General features: G+C 38.9%; 1 non-coding gene across 1 annotated transcript; it reads left to right on the plus strand.

Annotated features, from left to right (window-relative positions):
- The first annotated feature begins 13,862 nt into the window (after positions 1–13,862).
- On the plus strand, positions 13,863–13,968 carry LOC140876962 (small nucleolar RNA R71). Its single transcript, XR_012149186.1, has one exon. It is a non-coding gene; the product is annotated as a small nucleolar RNA R71 (small nucleolar RNA).
- The last annotated feature ends 1,658 nt before the right edge of the window (positions 13,969–15,626 follow it).

Raw genomic sequence — 15,626 nt, forward strand, 5'->3', positions numbered from 1 at the left:
TATCGTCTGACTTCATCAGAGATACGTACTAAGATTCTCTGCTAACAGGATAGTCTTGGGAAGAGTATTAATTCCTTGACTAGTGATCATTCTAAACAGATAGTTTATGCATTCGATATTGGAAGATATCACTATTGATCTAGTAAAAGAAATAATTATTTATCAAATATCATTGAATTATTGTTAAAATAAGATCTTCTGGTAACTTTTACAGAATAGAGAATGATCATTTGATTGAAATTAGTGTAAGGAGTATTGATTTTAGTATCTATGTTGCCTGGACAAGGAACAGTTTTGTAGTAGATCAGGATTTGCGTCAGTGACTACTCTTGATTATCGTCTGACCTCGTCAGAGATAAGGTAAGTAAAATCAATATGGTAATTTGGATATTCTAAGTGTTCAGATAATTTCTAGATAAGCAGAACCATAGAGATCATAAGTTGTTGATCTACATGGTGAGATTCTAATAAATCGAGAATGAATTAGAGGATTGATTGATCATTTCATGCTTATACTCAGTGGATCAGTATGAGCTGCAGTGGATCAATTATTGATACAGTCATTAAAGAATAATCAGTATTGATTTAAGTTATTAATGACTAAGAGGTAATTAAATCAATTCTGTAAGCTTACATGCTTAAGAACTTAGTCTAAGAAATGTACTTAGAATTTCTCACTTGTTTGGGGAATTTTCAAAAATGTATTAGTTCAGAATTTGGATATTCTTCTAAAGGATTGATAAGAAATAATACTTGTGATATTGGGAATCAGTTTATTCTTATTTCTGAAATTGTCCATGGTAGATACAGATGTAACGCAGTAATGGGGGAGGTGAATGTTTCTTTTATAGAAAATTCAACTTGAAAATTTTGGATATTATCATTAACTCAGTTTTTGGAGCCTGAACTAGACAGTTATTTCATATTAATCTAAAAGATATCAGTTTTGGAAACTAATAAGAGCAGATACTATGTTCAGAGATTTTCTATAGTATTATGTGGATGTCATCATCAGGTTATGATCTAGCACGCATTTGGATTTCAATGGGTACTAATAGGAAAGCAACAAGTGTTTAGACGTAGGGAAAGGACAACAGCTGAGATCTAGAGTTACCAGGTCTAGCGGGATTGTTGTCACTAATTTTTCAGGATGTATTTTGGATGCGTTGGACCATTGATATATTTGATTTGATAAGATCAAGTCAAGAGTTAGCTAGACTATATTGGCTCAGAGACTTCGCAAATTTTGGGTAAACTAGATCTTGTTCATCAATGAATAATCAAGTTATGATCCAGTAGAAATTATCCGTGGCAGGATAACCAATTTATTGTTATCTCAAGATGTGAGATAAACTCAGATTATTAGTACAAGAGGAAGTATTATGTGACTTTAGAATCAGCAGCATAATATTAGTTTGTCCAAGTTGAAAATCTTAAAGATTCAAAAATTTTGGACAACGACGTTGTCACGTGAGTTGAATGAGAAACCAGTTATTTTTGGCTATTGATAATAGTATCCTTTTGATGTACAAAGGTTTGTGTACTTGATTTAATGAAAGGACATGAAGAACAGTATATATCCAAATATTTTAGATATTTGGTGTGTCTACAAGTTAAGACAGAACACTGACAACCTGTAATATATCTTCACAAGTTTGTTCTTGAGTGGAAATGAGGATTTATCGCAATGGACCTTGTAACCCATTTGCCAGTATCCTCAAGGAATTGTGATATTATCTGGGTTTTAGTGGATCGACTCATCAAGTTAGTATATTTTTCTGTTATAATCGAGATGATACCATGAACAGTATGGTTATCTAGTACACTCATGGGATTGTGTGTCCTTATGTAATGCTTGAAAGTATAGTCAATAATTGAGACCTCAAATTTAATTCCATATTCTGGGGGAGATTTCAGTATGCTATAAGTACTTCACTGAGTTGAGTACAGTTACCACATAGAGATTGTTGGACAGTCAAGCGCACTATTTGTATTATTGAGGATATGTTGAGGGTTTGTGCTATGGATTTTAGTCCAGCTTGGCAAGATCAATTGCCACTGATTGAATTCACGTACAACATCAATTATCATATCAGTATTATCATGGAATCATTTGAGGTGTTGTATGGATAATGATGTCATATACAACTATTCTAGAAAGAAATAGGGAAGCAACAAGTAGAAGGACTTGAGTTAGTCCAATAGACTGCCGATATTGTTGAAAACAGACTCGAAATATGTAGAGTCATATGAAAACAGAGTATTCGGAGATGTTTGATCAGCTCCGTATCTTGTAAAATGTTCAGATGTAATAGAATGAATTACTATTACAAGTAAATTTTAGTACTTAAGATTGATTTCGAGGATGAAAATCTTTTAAGTGGAGGAGAATGTAGTATCCCGGTCCCATTTTACAAGATTAATTTGCTAATCATGTTTAGATTTAATAAATCATGATTAAAAAATTTTGTTATATGATCAAACGGACCAAGGAATTGGCTCCAAAATTCCCGAAAAATGGTTAATGGGCTTAATCGGGCTCAGGTAGTTCGGAAGGTCCAAACTACATAGCTTAATGGGTACGGAGGGTCCAAAGGGATCGGAACCAACGAAGCAATTCGGAAGCAACGTGACGATCGGAGCTTCCGATCAAGAGATTGGAGCTTCCGATCGTGGTGTCCTGCACATGAGATTGAAACTAGAACACGTAGCTACATGCACGAGTTCGAAATGTCCGAATTGTAGATCATAGCTTCTGATTTTGTCCGATCAAAACGTGGTATTCATGGATAGATTGGAGCTTCCGATCAGGAGATCAGAGCTTCCGATCGTACTCTATAAATAGGGGTCGATAGGCTCACTTTCAAATCGCTCCAATACTCTCCTCTCCCATGATTGGCTTGATTTTAAGGGATTTGGAACTATTTTATAAAGAGTTGGAGTAGGTACTAGTATATTTTTATATAACGGACATTTTCCGTAATAGTAGCCAAGCAGCGGAGCTTTGGTGAGATGTCCAGAGGTCATAGCAGGGCTGTGCCCAAGCTCTGGGGCATTCGACTTCAGCGGGCTGACGACGGACAAAGGTATAGATCTAGCTCCTTATAGAAAATATGGAGTATGCTATCGTTTAATTAAGGATTTTAGAGCATGTTGGATGATTCATGGTTATTATGAATTGTAGTGCTGCATGGTAGGCTTGAAACCTAGATGGGGGCTTCTAGGAAATGCCTTAAAAAGTGTTGTGAATTTTCCTCGCAAGCGTACGAGTGTCAAGTTTTAGTATAATGAAAGAGAGAGTGTCGATCCCACAGGGAGTAAAATGAAAATATTCAATACTTGTAATTAAAATAGTCTTAATTTTATCTAGAAAATCAAACTCCGAGAATTTTGCAGAATAAATAAAATAAATAATGAGAAATTATCAAGCTCACACACACACAAATTTCGAGGAATTATCAATCAGAGAAAAATATTCCAGAGGTTTTGATTTCACTTGGTCTCGACAATATTCAATCCTAATTAATCTATTTTATGAATTCCCTTCGATTAATATCCAAGAACACTTAGATTATTCTATTCCCCTCTCCCGAGCAACAAATAGAGTGTATCAACTACAATTCGATTTCAATATCCCTATTAAAAATCTAGTTGTAGTGATATGTGTAAAATGATGTTCCTTAAAGGTTCTATTAAAGCTATATACTCTCCTGAGCTATATAAACAATTAACAGTGTAGTTCCTATTGATCCTACTCAAAATCCCCTCTCCCGAGCAATGATTCTAAGTAAATATAACAACTCAATTTATGGCCAGTAAATTAAGAAGACATTCAATTCTAGAAACACAATTAATCTATAGAAATTCAATTCATTAAAATCAAAGATTCATGAATATGTCTCAACCAAGCTACGTCAACCTCTAGACTAGAAAAGTTTAGTTCATGCTCGAATTCAATAAAAACCACATCATGTTTAATATCTCAAACATAATTCAACAATAAAAAGAAAATAAAAAGAAGAAACAAAGCCGTAGTCTTTCTTCCGTGTCCAGTCGAAAAGTCTTCGTTCCAAGCAATCTTCAATTCTTCAACTCCAAAAACTCACAAAAGTGCTCTCTAGAATATTGTGTGTATTGGCGGCTGATAGATAGTTTTATGACTTAGAAAAATCCCCTAAATATGACCTAACAATCGTCCAAAATAATACCAAAGATATCCCCAAAGTTTCCATAAACAGTCGGACTCTAATATTCCAAACAGACGACGGCGCGGGCGCGCAGCCAATTCGCAAAACAAACTTTTGAGTATTCTTCAACGGCGCGGCGCGCCTAAGGTCAGCGCGGGCGCGCCCTCAGCTCGACTTTTCTTCTTGGGTTTTTTCAATAACAGCGCGGGCGCGCCTATGAATAGGGCGGGCGCCCCTTTAGCTCGAACTCAGCCTTTTTCTTCTCTTTTCCAACTCTTGAATTTCCTTGTAAACTTCCATCTTTTAAGATTATTTCCACTTGAACACATCGAAGTCCATAACTTCCTACTAACACAAAAACAACAACAATTTCACGCAATATCTACCAATAAATTCCAAAAGTCAAGTAAAAACATATACAAATTAAGTGCACAAAATGCACTTATCAAATTCCCCCAAACTTGAACTTTTGTTCCTCTCGAGCAAAACTAACACAAACTCCACTCAATTGCAAGAACAACAACCATCAAGAATGACTATGGATTAATGACCTCAGCATGGAATTCCAAAACAATTTAAATCCAATCATATCTCTCCTACTAACACTTGAAAAATACGTTAACCAGAAAAATAATTCAACCTCATAAACTCATAAACTCCGCAACTCACGTTTCAAAATACTCTTCTCTTAACTCAATTCAAACATTCACAAATCATGAGGACTTTCATGGTAGAACAGGATCAAATTCAAGGATATATCATCACAATCACACTCAATTGGTTTAATTCAAGAACTTCGTGTGTGCGTGTTTCGATCAAGAATCCATAATCATTAAAGTTTCAATCAACAGTCCATAAGATAAATTCTCGCAACCCCTCTCCACTAGTATATTGGGCAACTGTGACTCGGTCAATAGGACTTAATAAGCTTATAATGCAAGGCCTGGCTCATGGCTACAAATGAAGGAAAAGAATTCAAATAAGGATTAATTCGCATTTATGCTCAACCTCTAATTTCAACTCCTTTTCATTCACAACTTCACACTTATTTCACTTCATTGATTTTTTCAATTTTTTTCACAACTTTTTCAACCACAAATTTTTCAACTCTTTTTTTCTTTTCTACTACCTTCCTCATTTCCATTCATCCACCACACCATTCCATATTCACAAATAAAAACTAGGAGCATATAACAATTTAGCATTCAAATTACTCCCTTAAAGGTAGGAAATAGTGTATAAGCTATTCAGGTAGTCAATGTAGGACCTTGAAATAATGACGAATGGGGTTTCATCACATGTTTACACGCATGCCATTCGATTTTCAATAAAGCTCAAACAAGGTACTAGAGATACATATTAATCAGAGGGTAGCTTGAAAGGCTCAAACGAATTCAGAAAAATCGCCTAAATCATTCCTAATCACAGTTTTACCCGTATTTCGCCTCGAGGGGTGTACGAACTAGTTCTAGACAAGTCTCAATCCACAATTAAATCATACAAATCTCAATCAGTGCAGAAAGGAATAATCATCAGCAGTAAACGATGATTTTCACTACAAGTTTCAGAATTCTCGTACCTCTAAGTACTAATATGCATGTAAGCTCAAATGAGCAACTAAGGATAAATTGATTCAATAAAATTCAAGGCCCAAAAAATCCCAACAATGCCTCAATCATTTTTATGTTTGTCTGTCTCAAGATTCAGATTCAAGCAAAATCACATAATATATAGGAGTTCAATTGTTCACTTGGTTCCGTTTATTTCAAAATTTTGTCAGCTAGGCAGGTAGTCATGGACTTCATTTACAAAACAAAAATTAACATCATTGGCCATCAATCCATTTCATTATGATTTCTCAACATCATTCACCAAAAAAAAAAACCACAACTACATAAATTTCTCAAATTCAGCCACACACCAACACAACACAACTCCTAAGAACCAAACAACTAAAATAAAAACAAAACAAAAGCAAAAGCAACTAAACAAAAACAATAAAATTCAGAACTGACACAACTCCCCCAAACTTAGTACATTCATAGTCCTCAAGGAATTAAAACAAGAAAGCATGAAGGACATGTACCACAAACGACGACCGTCAGTGGTTGTCTCCATCATCAGCGGCATCATCATGGGACGGACCTGAAGGGCCAAAATTGGGAGGCCACTGTGGATACAGAGGAAATGGATGAGTCGAACTAGCAGCCTGTGGAAACTGATGTCTCAAAGCATCTATAAAATCCATCATGTAGTCCATAAAGACACCAGTAGTCTGCTGAAATGTCCGAAACTCTTGACGGTGCGCTCTCAATTCATCCTCCAGAAGAGCAACACGATCGGGCGCAACAGGGGGTGCTTGAGGTCGGGGTGCAGGGCCTCTTTGTGCAGCTTCTCGCTCATTAAAATCTCGCCTCTCAGCGCGAGTTCGGTGCTCAGAAGCCGGTATCATGCGAAAGGAGTTTGAAAAGCAATCGGAGCAGTAGCTTTCAACAATTCTTCATTCTGGCCCCACTCAACTCCAGCCGCTTCACAAAGATCAGTGATAAGTGCGGGCAATGCAAACCCGCCAGTCGTCTTACCTGCTGCCACACCCTGAATAGTTGCTTGAAAAATCTGTCCCAAGTCGATTGCTTTGCCCTCCAAAATACAATAAACAAGAATCGCTCGTTCTCGTGTCACCTCATGCTTGTGGTCAATTGGTTTAAGACGAGCACACACAAAGTTATACCACAGCTTAGCATCAGGAATTAGCTCGGTTTTCTTCAACTTGGAAGGCTGATGATCACGGCCCATGCGCCATTCCGCGCCCGGAACACAAATACGGCTCAGAATCGCCGCGTAATCCACTTCATTCGCTCGGTACTCCACATACTCATCGTGAAATACTGGCGGAAGGTTGTACAGGGTGTTAATAGTGTGAGCATCAAAAGGCACCAGCTGGCCTCGGACAAGCACTTTCAACTGCATGTGCTTTACTTTCAAGCTCGCATAAAATTCACGAACGACTGGGACGACTGCATCCTGAGGTGGCTTAACAAAATTTAACCATTGATGCCCATTCACAGCCCTACAAATTGTACTCAAAAACTCATCGTTCCCAAATCCCGATGTCATATCAAACCCACGCTCCGGTAATATCGTTTTGCCTAGACAATTTTGATAATGCTGTTTGGCACTCTCATTCCAGAAACGCTGCGGCTTAGGCTCCGGATTAGCATGATAAGAGGATGCAACAGATTTTTGTTTCTTCTTTGGTGCCATGAATCAAACACTTAGTGTGCACCACAAGTCACGCAACAATTAACCAATTTACCACAATCACAACTTCCCCAAACTTAAATCTAATCCACAATCCACGCACAACAACAACCGCTTCCGCAACAATCCAATAGAATTCACACTTCAAAGATCGATTAATCAATTAAGACTTCAAGACCCACGAATCGCACGAGTAGAATTTCGAAATACTCACCACCCAAAACACTTTTAGAAGTACCAAAAGAACGACTTACTCCATATGAGTCCGAGAAGAGTAGATAATCAAAAGCTTCCCCAATGTACAATCCTCCAAAAATTAAATGAGGCGTGCCCTGGATAAAAGTGGTTCGACCGTCCTGCGTCAAATAGATGATGAAATAAATTAGATTGTGGGGGGTGGAGATGAAGAGATAGACGAGCCGATTATAACAATAGAAGAGGGGAAAAAATCGTGAGGAAGAAGGTGGACAATAAATTAGGGAAAAGATTTGGAAGAAAGGAAAGAAAAGAGTATGTTATATGGAAGAAATCGGTGTCGGGGCGGGCGCGCCTTCGATTCATTTTGTGAGTTTTGTAATGGCAGGGGCGGAGAGGGCGCGCGAGTGGTAAGGGCGGGCGGGCCTTCATCTCGAAAAATTTGGCACAAATATGGTACAGGGACGGCGCGGGCGCGCCGAAGGATGGGCAGGCGCGCCTTGAGTTTGAAAAATTTCACCATTGTCACGCTAGAGCGGCGCGGGCGCGCTAATTAATAGAGCGGACGCCCCTTCGGTTCGAGATTGGTATCCAAAATCCTGCAAAAATCATATAAAAAACCAAATTACTTCCAAAACAACAAAATTAAAAGTAAAAACGAAAAAAAACAAAAAACAAAAAAAATAAAACGAGAAAACAAAGACAAAAACTAAAAAATTTGGGTTGCCTCCCAAAAAGCACTTGGTTTAAAGTCATCATCCCGACGTGCACCAGTCTTTAGTTGGGATCATCAAGCAATGCACTGGATGCGGGTAGTACTTCGTTGCCAAAGTAGTGCTTGACTCTCTGCCCATTAACCTTGAAAGTTCTTCCATCTGTACACCGCAATTCAATGGCACCACGTGGATAAACTGTTTCTATGAGAAATTGTAACGTCCCACTGTATCAAGACGGTTCTTTTCAGCGTGCTTATGTCCTCACTCACACGCACCCTGAGAAACTTCCCAGGGGGTCACCCATCCTATAATTGCCCCAAGTCAAGCACGCTTAACTTTAGAGTTCTTATGTGATGAGCTCCCGAAAAGAAGATGCACCTTCTTGATATGAGCAGTACATATGAAATCTTTTAATCCCTCCTCAACTATGTAGTCCCATACCTACACAGTCTCAGAATCCCCTCTCATTCCGGCACGGGATCGGTTCATTCATGTCTCCCTCCGCCTAGAAGCCTACCAGGAGCCGCTCATTGTCCGTGCAACCTCTTGGCACCGGCGATCACTCCCTGCCTCTTCAGCCCCGGGCGTCACATGCCCACCAGCTTCCGCTTGGTTCGTCCCCGAACCATACCGTACTAAGAGAGGTCGGCTTTGATACCATTTGTAACGTCCCACTGTATCAAGACGGTTCTTTTCAGCGTGCTTATGTCCTCACTCACACGCACCCTGAGAAACTTCCCAGGGGGTCACCCATCCTATAATTGCCCCAAGTCAAGCACGCTTAACTTTAGAGTTCTTATGTGATGAGCTCCCGAAAAGAAGATGCACCTTCTTGATATGAGCAGTACATATGAAATCTTTTAATCCCTCCTCAACTATGTAGTCCCATACCTACACAGTCTCAGAATCCCCTCTCATTCCGGCACGGGATCGGTTCATTCATGTCTCCCTCCGCCTAGAAGCCTACCAGGAGCCGCTCATTGTCCGTGCAACCTCTTGGCACCGGCGATCACTCCCTGCCTCTTCAGCCCCGGGCGTCACAGAAATGGCCCTGACCATCGCGATTTCAACTTCCCTGGAAATAATTTCAACCGAGAGTTAAATAGCAAAACTCTCTGACCCTTTTCGAATTCCCTATGCACAATGATTTTATCATGCCACTTCTTTGTTTGCTCTTTGTATAGCTTGGCATTCTCATATGCTTCACTTCGAAATTCATCCAATTCATTCAACTGCAGTTTCCGCAACTCCCCGGATGCTTCGAGATCCATGTTTAGCTTCTTGATAGCCCAAAACGCCTTGTGCTCCAACTCCAACGGTAAATGACATGCCTTACCAAAAACCAGCCTGTAGGGAGACATCCCAATGGGTGTTTTGAATGCAGTGCGGTAGGCCCAAATGGCGTCATCTAGCTTGATTGCCCAATCTTTCCGATTTGTCTTAACCGTTTTCTCCAAGATTTGTTTGATTTCCTGGTTAGAGATCTCCGCCTGGCCATTGGTTTGAGGATGGTATGCACACGCCACCTTATGCCTGACACCATACTTAGTGAGCAAGGTATTAAAAATCTTATTGCAGAAATGCGTACCTTCATCACTGATTATTGCGCGTGGAGTTCCAAACCGCGTGAAGATATTCTTTTGCAAAAATTGAACTACAACACGAGCGTCATTAGTCGAGGTGGCAATGGCTTCCACCCATTTCGAAACGTAATCAACTGCTAATAAAATATAAGTGTACCCAAAAGAAGGGGGAAAGGGACCCATAAAATCAATACCCCACACATCAAATAATTCTACTTTTAAAATATTTGTGAGGGGTAATTCATGCCTTCTTGAAATATTTCCCGTTCTTTGACACTTATCACATGATTTCACCAAGGTATAACTATCTTTAAACAACGTAGGCCAATAAAAACTAGATTTTAGTACCTTAGCAGCAGTTCGGGTGGCTCCAAAATGTCCTCCATAGGGTGAGGAATGGCATTGTTCCAAAATTTCATTTGCTTCTTGCCCCGCCACACATCTCCGAATCACTTGATCGGCACAACGTTTGAAAACATAGGGATCATCCCACAAGTAGAACTTAACGTCATGGAAAAACTTCTTCTTTTGATGTCTATTCAACTCTGGAGGCATAGCACCACAAGACAAGAAATTCGCAATATCAGCAAACCATGGAATAAAGGAACTTACCTCAAAGATTTGTTCATCCGGAAACAATTCCTTTATGCTCTCCTCCTCCTTCACGTCTTCTAGCTCCAATCTTGACAAGTGATCAGCAACTTGATTTTCGCTACCCTTCTTGTCCTTGATCTCAAAATCAAACTCTTGTAAAAGTAGAATCCACCTTATCAAGCATGGCTTGGCATCCTTTTTGGCAAACAAGTAGCGAATTGCTGCATGGTCAGTATAAACAACTAGTTTAGTACCAATTAAATATGGACGAAATTTATCAAAAGCAAAAACTACTGCAAGCATCTCTTTTTCGGTGGTAGTGTAGTTTTGCTGTGCGGCATCCATGGTGCGACTGGCGTAATATATAGCTCTGAAAATCTTATCTCTCCTTTGGCCTAATACCGCATCCACTGCATAGTCACTAGCATCGCACATAAGCTCAAAGGGCTCCTTCCAATCCGGCACAATCATGATGGGTGCTGTGGTCAATGCCGTCTTGATCTTTTCAAAGGCCTGCAAACAATCATCATAAAAAATGAATGTAGAATCTTTTTCAAGTAAATTACACAGGGGTTTTGTGAGTTTAGAAAAATCCTTGATGAAACACCGATAAAACCCTGCATGGCCTAAAAAACTTCTGATGCCCTTGATATTCTTCGGAGGTGGAAGCTTCTCAATTGCAACCACTTTGGCTCGATCCACCTCTAATCCATTGGATGACACTTATGTCCAAGGAAAATGCCCTCTTGAACCATAAAGTGACATTTTTTCCAGTTAAGAACTAAATTCTTTTCTTGGCACCTCTGCAAAACAAGAGATAGATTATGCAAGCAATGATCAAAAGAGGAATCAAATACTGAAAAGTCATCCATAAACACTTCCATCACATCCTCCACCATATCTGCAAAAATCGCCATCATACACCGCTGAAAAGTTGCAGGTGCATTACACAGTCCAAACGGCATCTTCCTGAAAGCAAACGTGCCATAGGGACACGTAAAAGTAGTCTTCTCCTGATCCTCCGGTGCTATGGAAATTTGATTATAACCTGAATAAATCTAAGAAACAGTAATAGCAATAACCATCAAGTCTATCAAGCATTTGATCAAAGAAAGGAAGTGGAAAATGATCTTTACGAGTAGCTTTGTTCAACTTCCTATAATCTATACAAACTCGCCTGCCAGTTACTGTACGTGTGGAGATTAACTCATTATTCTCGTTTTTAACCACAGTAATCCCACCTTTTTTAGGCACCACTTGAACAGGAGATACCCAACTACTGTCAGAAATAACATAAATCACTCCCGCATTCAACAGCTTTAAAACTTCTTTCTTAACTACCTCTTTCATGGCGGGATTCAACCGTCTTTGATGATCAACATAAGGAGTATACGACTCTTCCATCAAAATTTTATGCATGAAAATTGTTGGACTAATACCCTTAATGTCAGAAATTGACCATCCTAGAGCAGTTTTAAAATTTCTCAGAACTCTCAACAACTTATCTTTTTCTACAGCAGACAAATGAGCAGATATAATAACAGGACAAGTAGAATTTTCACCAAGGAATTCATAACATAGGTGCGCAGGCAATGCTTTCAGATCATGAGTTTCAGGGGATACCTCTGGTGCACTATTTTCCAATGTTTCAGATTCCTTAGAACTCACCATTTTTTCTTTCGGAGCGCTGTCTAGGAATACTTTTTGTTCATGTAACTCCCAATACTCTTCCTTATCAACCAGCTCATCCGCCACCAAACATCGTTCGAGTGGATCAGTACTTCCTGTACATGAAAAAGAGTTATGAGAATCAATAATTTCAATGCTCTTACATGTACTTACCTCATTTGGGCCCCTCATGGTGTGATAAATATTAAAAATCACCGCTTCACCACCAACTCGAAGTGTGAGTTCTCCCTTGTGGACATCGATCAATGCGCGTGCAGTAGCTAGAAAAGGTCTCCCAAAAATCAAGGGAGTTTCTTCATCTTCATCCATGTCCAAAATCACGAAGTCTGCTGGAAATATGAACTTATCGACCTTTACCAAAACATCCTCCACAATACCCCATGGGTATGTAATACTCCGATCAGCCAGCTGTAATGTGATGGTGGTCGCCCTGACTTCTCCAAGCTCCAAAGTCCTGTAAACAGAAAAAGGCATTAAATTTATACTTGCTCCTAAATCACATAAAGCTCTATTTACCTTAGAACCACCAATAAAACAAGGGATAGTAAAACTCCCTGGATCCTTCAGCTTTTGTGGCAACTTTTTCTGCAGGATTGCGCTACATTCTTCTGTCAATTCACCACTTCATTGTCTTGTAATCTCCTCTTCTTAGACATATTGCATAATTAGGCATTTGTTCCAAGGCATCTGCAAATGGAATATTGATGTGTATCTTCTTGAAGATATCTAAAAACTTGGAAAACTGTTCATCAAGTGCCTTCTTCTTAAACCGCTGTGGATAAGGAAGTTGTGGCTTGTACATCGGTTTAGATTCAGCTTCCTTATTGGGCTCTTCAACCACAATTTCTTCATTCACTGGTTCTTCACTTTCTTTGGCTTTGCTCTGCTCTTTCTCTTCTAACTTCTTCCCACTTCTCAACTCAACTGCTTTGCACTGCTCTTTTGGATTCACTTCAGTATTGCTGGGAAACTGTCCTCTGTTTTGATCCTTCAAAGCATTTGCAAGCTGTCCAATCTGTGTCTCCATGGATTTCATCATAGCTCCCAAACTACACATGTGTGTCTCCATGCTGTCCATTCGAGTTTCAGTCCTCGACATCCTCTTGTTAGATTTAGTAACAAATATAGACACCACATCCTCCAACGATGCTTTACCTTCCCCTTGATTTGTATTGAATCCCGGAGGGGGTTGCAACACATTTTTGTTGTTGGCATAGGAAAAATTTTCATGGTTACGTAAACCAGGATGATAAGCATTAGGTGGAGGGTTACCTCGATAGTTTCCATAGCCTCTGGGATTGATATATTGAGCTTCCTCAGGTGGATGAGATTCATCTATGGCCACCGACACACCTGCAGGTTCTGCGATATTCACCTTGTTCAGAGAAGCCACTTGTGTACTCAACGCAGATAGCTGTGCAGTAATGGATGTAAGAGGATCCACACTGTACACTCCTTTCTTGACTCCCATACGTTCAGATGGCCATTGATAACTATTGATAGTCATCTGTTCCAGCATATCATAAGTCTGAATGGGGTCCTTGGCAAATATGGTACCTCCAGCAGCAGAGTCCACAGACATTCTTGTAGGCGCATTCAGTCCATTGTAGAAAAACTCTATTTCTTCCCAATCTGCAAAATTATGATTAGGACAACGCCTTAACAAAACTTTGTACCTTTCCCATGCCTCGTATAGATGTTCTGAATCATGCTGTTGAAAGGTACTGATCTCAATCTTCAGCTGGGTTGCCTTGGATGATGAAAATAATTTCTCTAAGAATTTCACAGCCATGCCCTCCCAAGTTGTTATGCGTCCTAGTGGCAATGACTGCAGCCAACTCCGTGCCTTGTCCCTGAGAGAAAAAGGAAACAAACGTAAGCGTATTGTATCCTCAGAAACACCATTTATTTTAACAGTATCAGTAATCTCTAGAAAAGTGCGCAAGTGTAAGCGAGGATCAGCTGTGGCAGTTCCATTGAATTGGTTCTGCTGAACCATGTTGATTAAGGCCGGCTTCAACTCAAAGTTGTTGGCATTTATTGTCCCTCTAGCGATTCCAGAATAGTGAGCCTGGATCGTTGGCCTGAAATGATCTCTAATTGGCACCAAAGGCAATTCATTGACATCTTCTTCAGCCATGTTTAATTGTTCTTCTCTCCTAGCTTTTCTCAAAGCTCTTGCAGTTCGTTCAATCTCTGGATCAAAGAGCAAAGAATTCGCACTTTGAGATCTTCGCATAAACTGCAATTAAGAACAATAGAAATTTATTAGTACTTAAATTAAAATAAAGAAAACTCTAAATTTAAACTTCGACTAATTGGTAACAAGACTAAAAAATAATCAAAATTACTCTCCGGCAACGACACCAAAAACTTGTTGTGAATTTTCCTCGCAAGCATACGAGTGTCAAGTTTTAGTATAATGAAAGAGAGAGTGTCGAACCCACAGGGAGTAAAATGAAAATATTCAATACTTGTAATTAAAATAGTCTTAATTTTATCTAGAAAATCAAACTTTGAGAATTTTGCAGAATAAATAAAATAAATAATGAGAAATTATCAAGCTCACACACACAAAAATTTCGAGGAATTATCAATCAGAGAAAAATAGTCCAGAGGTTTTGATTTCACTTGGTCTCGACAATATTCAATCCTAATTAATCTATTTTATGAATTCCCTTCGATTAATAACCAAGAACACTTAGATTATTCTATTCCCCTCTCCCGAGCAACAAATAGAGTGTATCAACTACAATTCGATTTCAATATCCCTATTAAAAATCTAGATGTAGTGATATGTGTAAAATGATGTTCCTTAAAGGTTCTATTAAAGCTATATACTCTCCCGAGCTATATAAACAATTAACAGTGTATTTTCTATTGATCCTACTCAAAATCCCCTCTCCCGAGCAATGATTCTAAGAAAATATAACAACTCAATTTATGGCCAGTAAATTAAGAAGACATTCAATTCTAGAAACACAATTAATCTATAGAAATTCAATTCATTAAAATCAAAGATTCATGAATATGTCTCAACCAAGCTACGTCAACCTCTAGACTAGAAAAGTTTAGTTCATGCTCGAATTCAACAAAAACCACATCATGTTTAATATCTCAAACATAATTCAACAATCAAAAGAAAATAAAAAGAAGAAACAAAGTTGTAGTCTTTCTTCCGTGTCCGGTCGAAAAGTCTTCGTCTTCGTTCCAAGCAATCTTCAATTCTTCAACTCCAAAAACTCACAAAAGTGCTCTCTAGAATATTGTGTGTATTGGTGGCTGATAGATAGTTTTATGACTCAGAAAAATCCCCTAAATAGCACCTAACAATTGTCCAAAATAATAACAAAGATATCCCCAAAGTTTCCATAAACAGTCGGACTCTAATATTCCAAACA

This window comes from Henckelia pumila, chromosome 1 (assembly GCF_033568475.1).
Source record: "Henckelia pumila isolate YLH828 chromosome 1, ASM3356847v2, whole genome shotgun sequence".
NCBI classification, from domain to species: Eukaryota; Viridiplantae; Streptophyta; class Magnoliopsida; order Lamiales; family Gesneriaceae; genus Henckelia; species Henckelia pumila.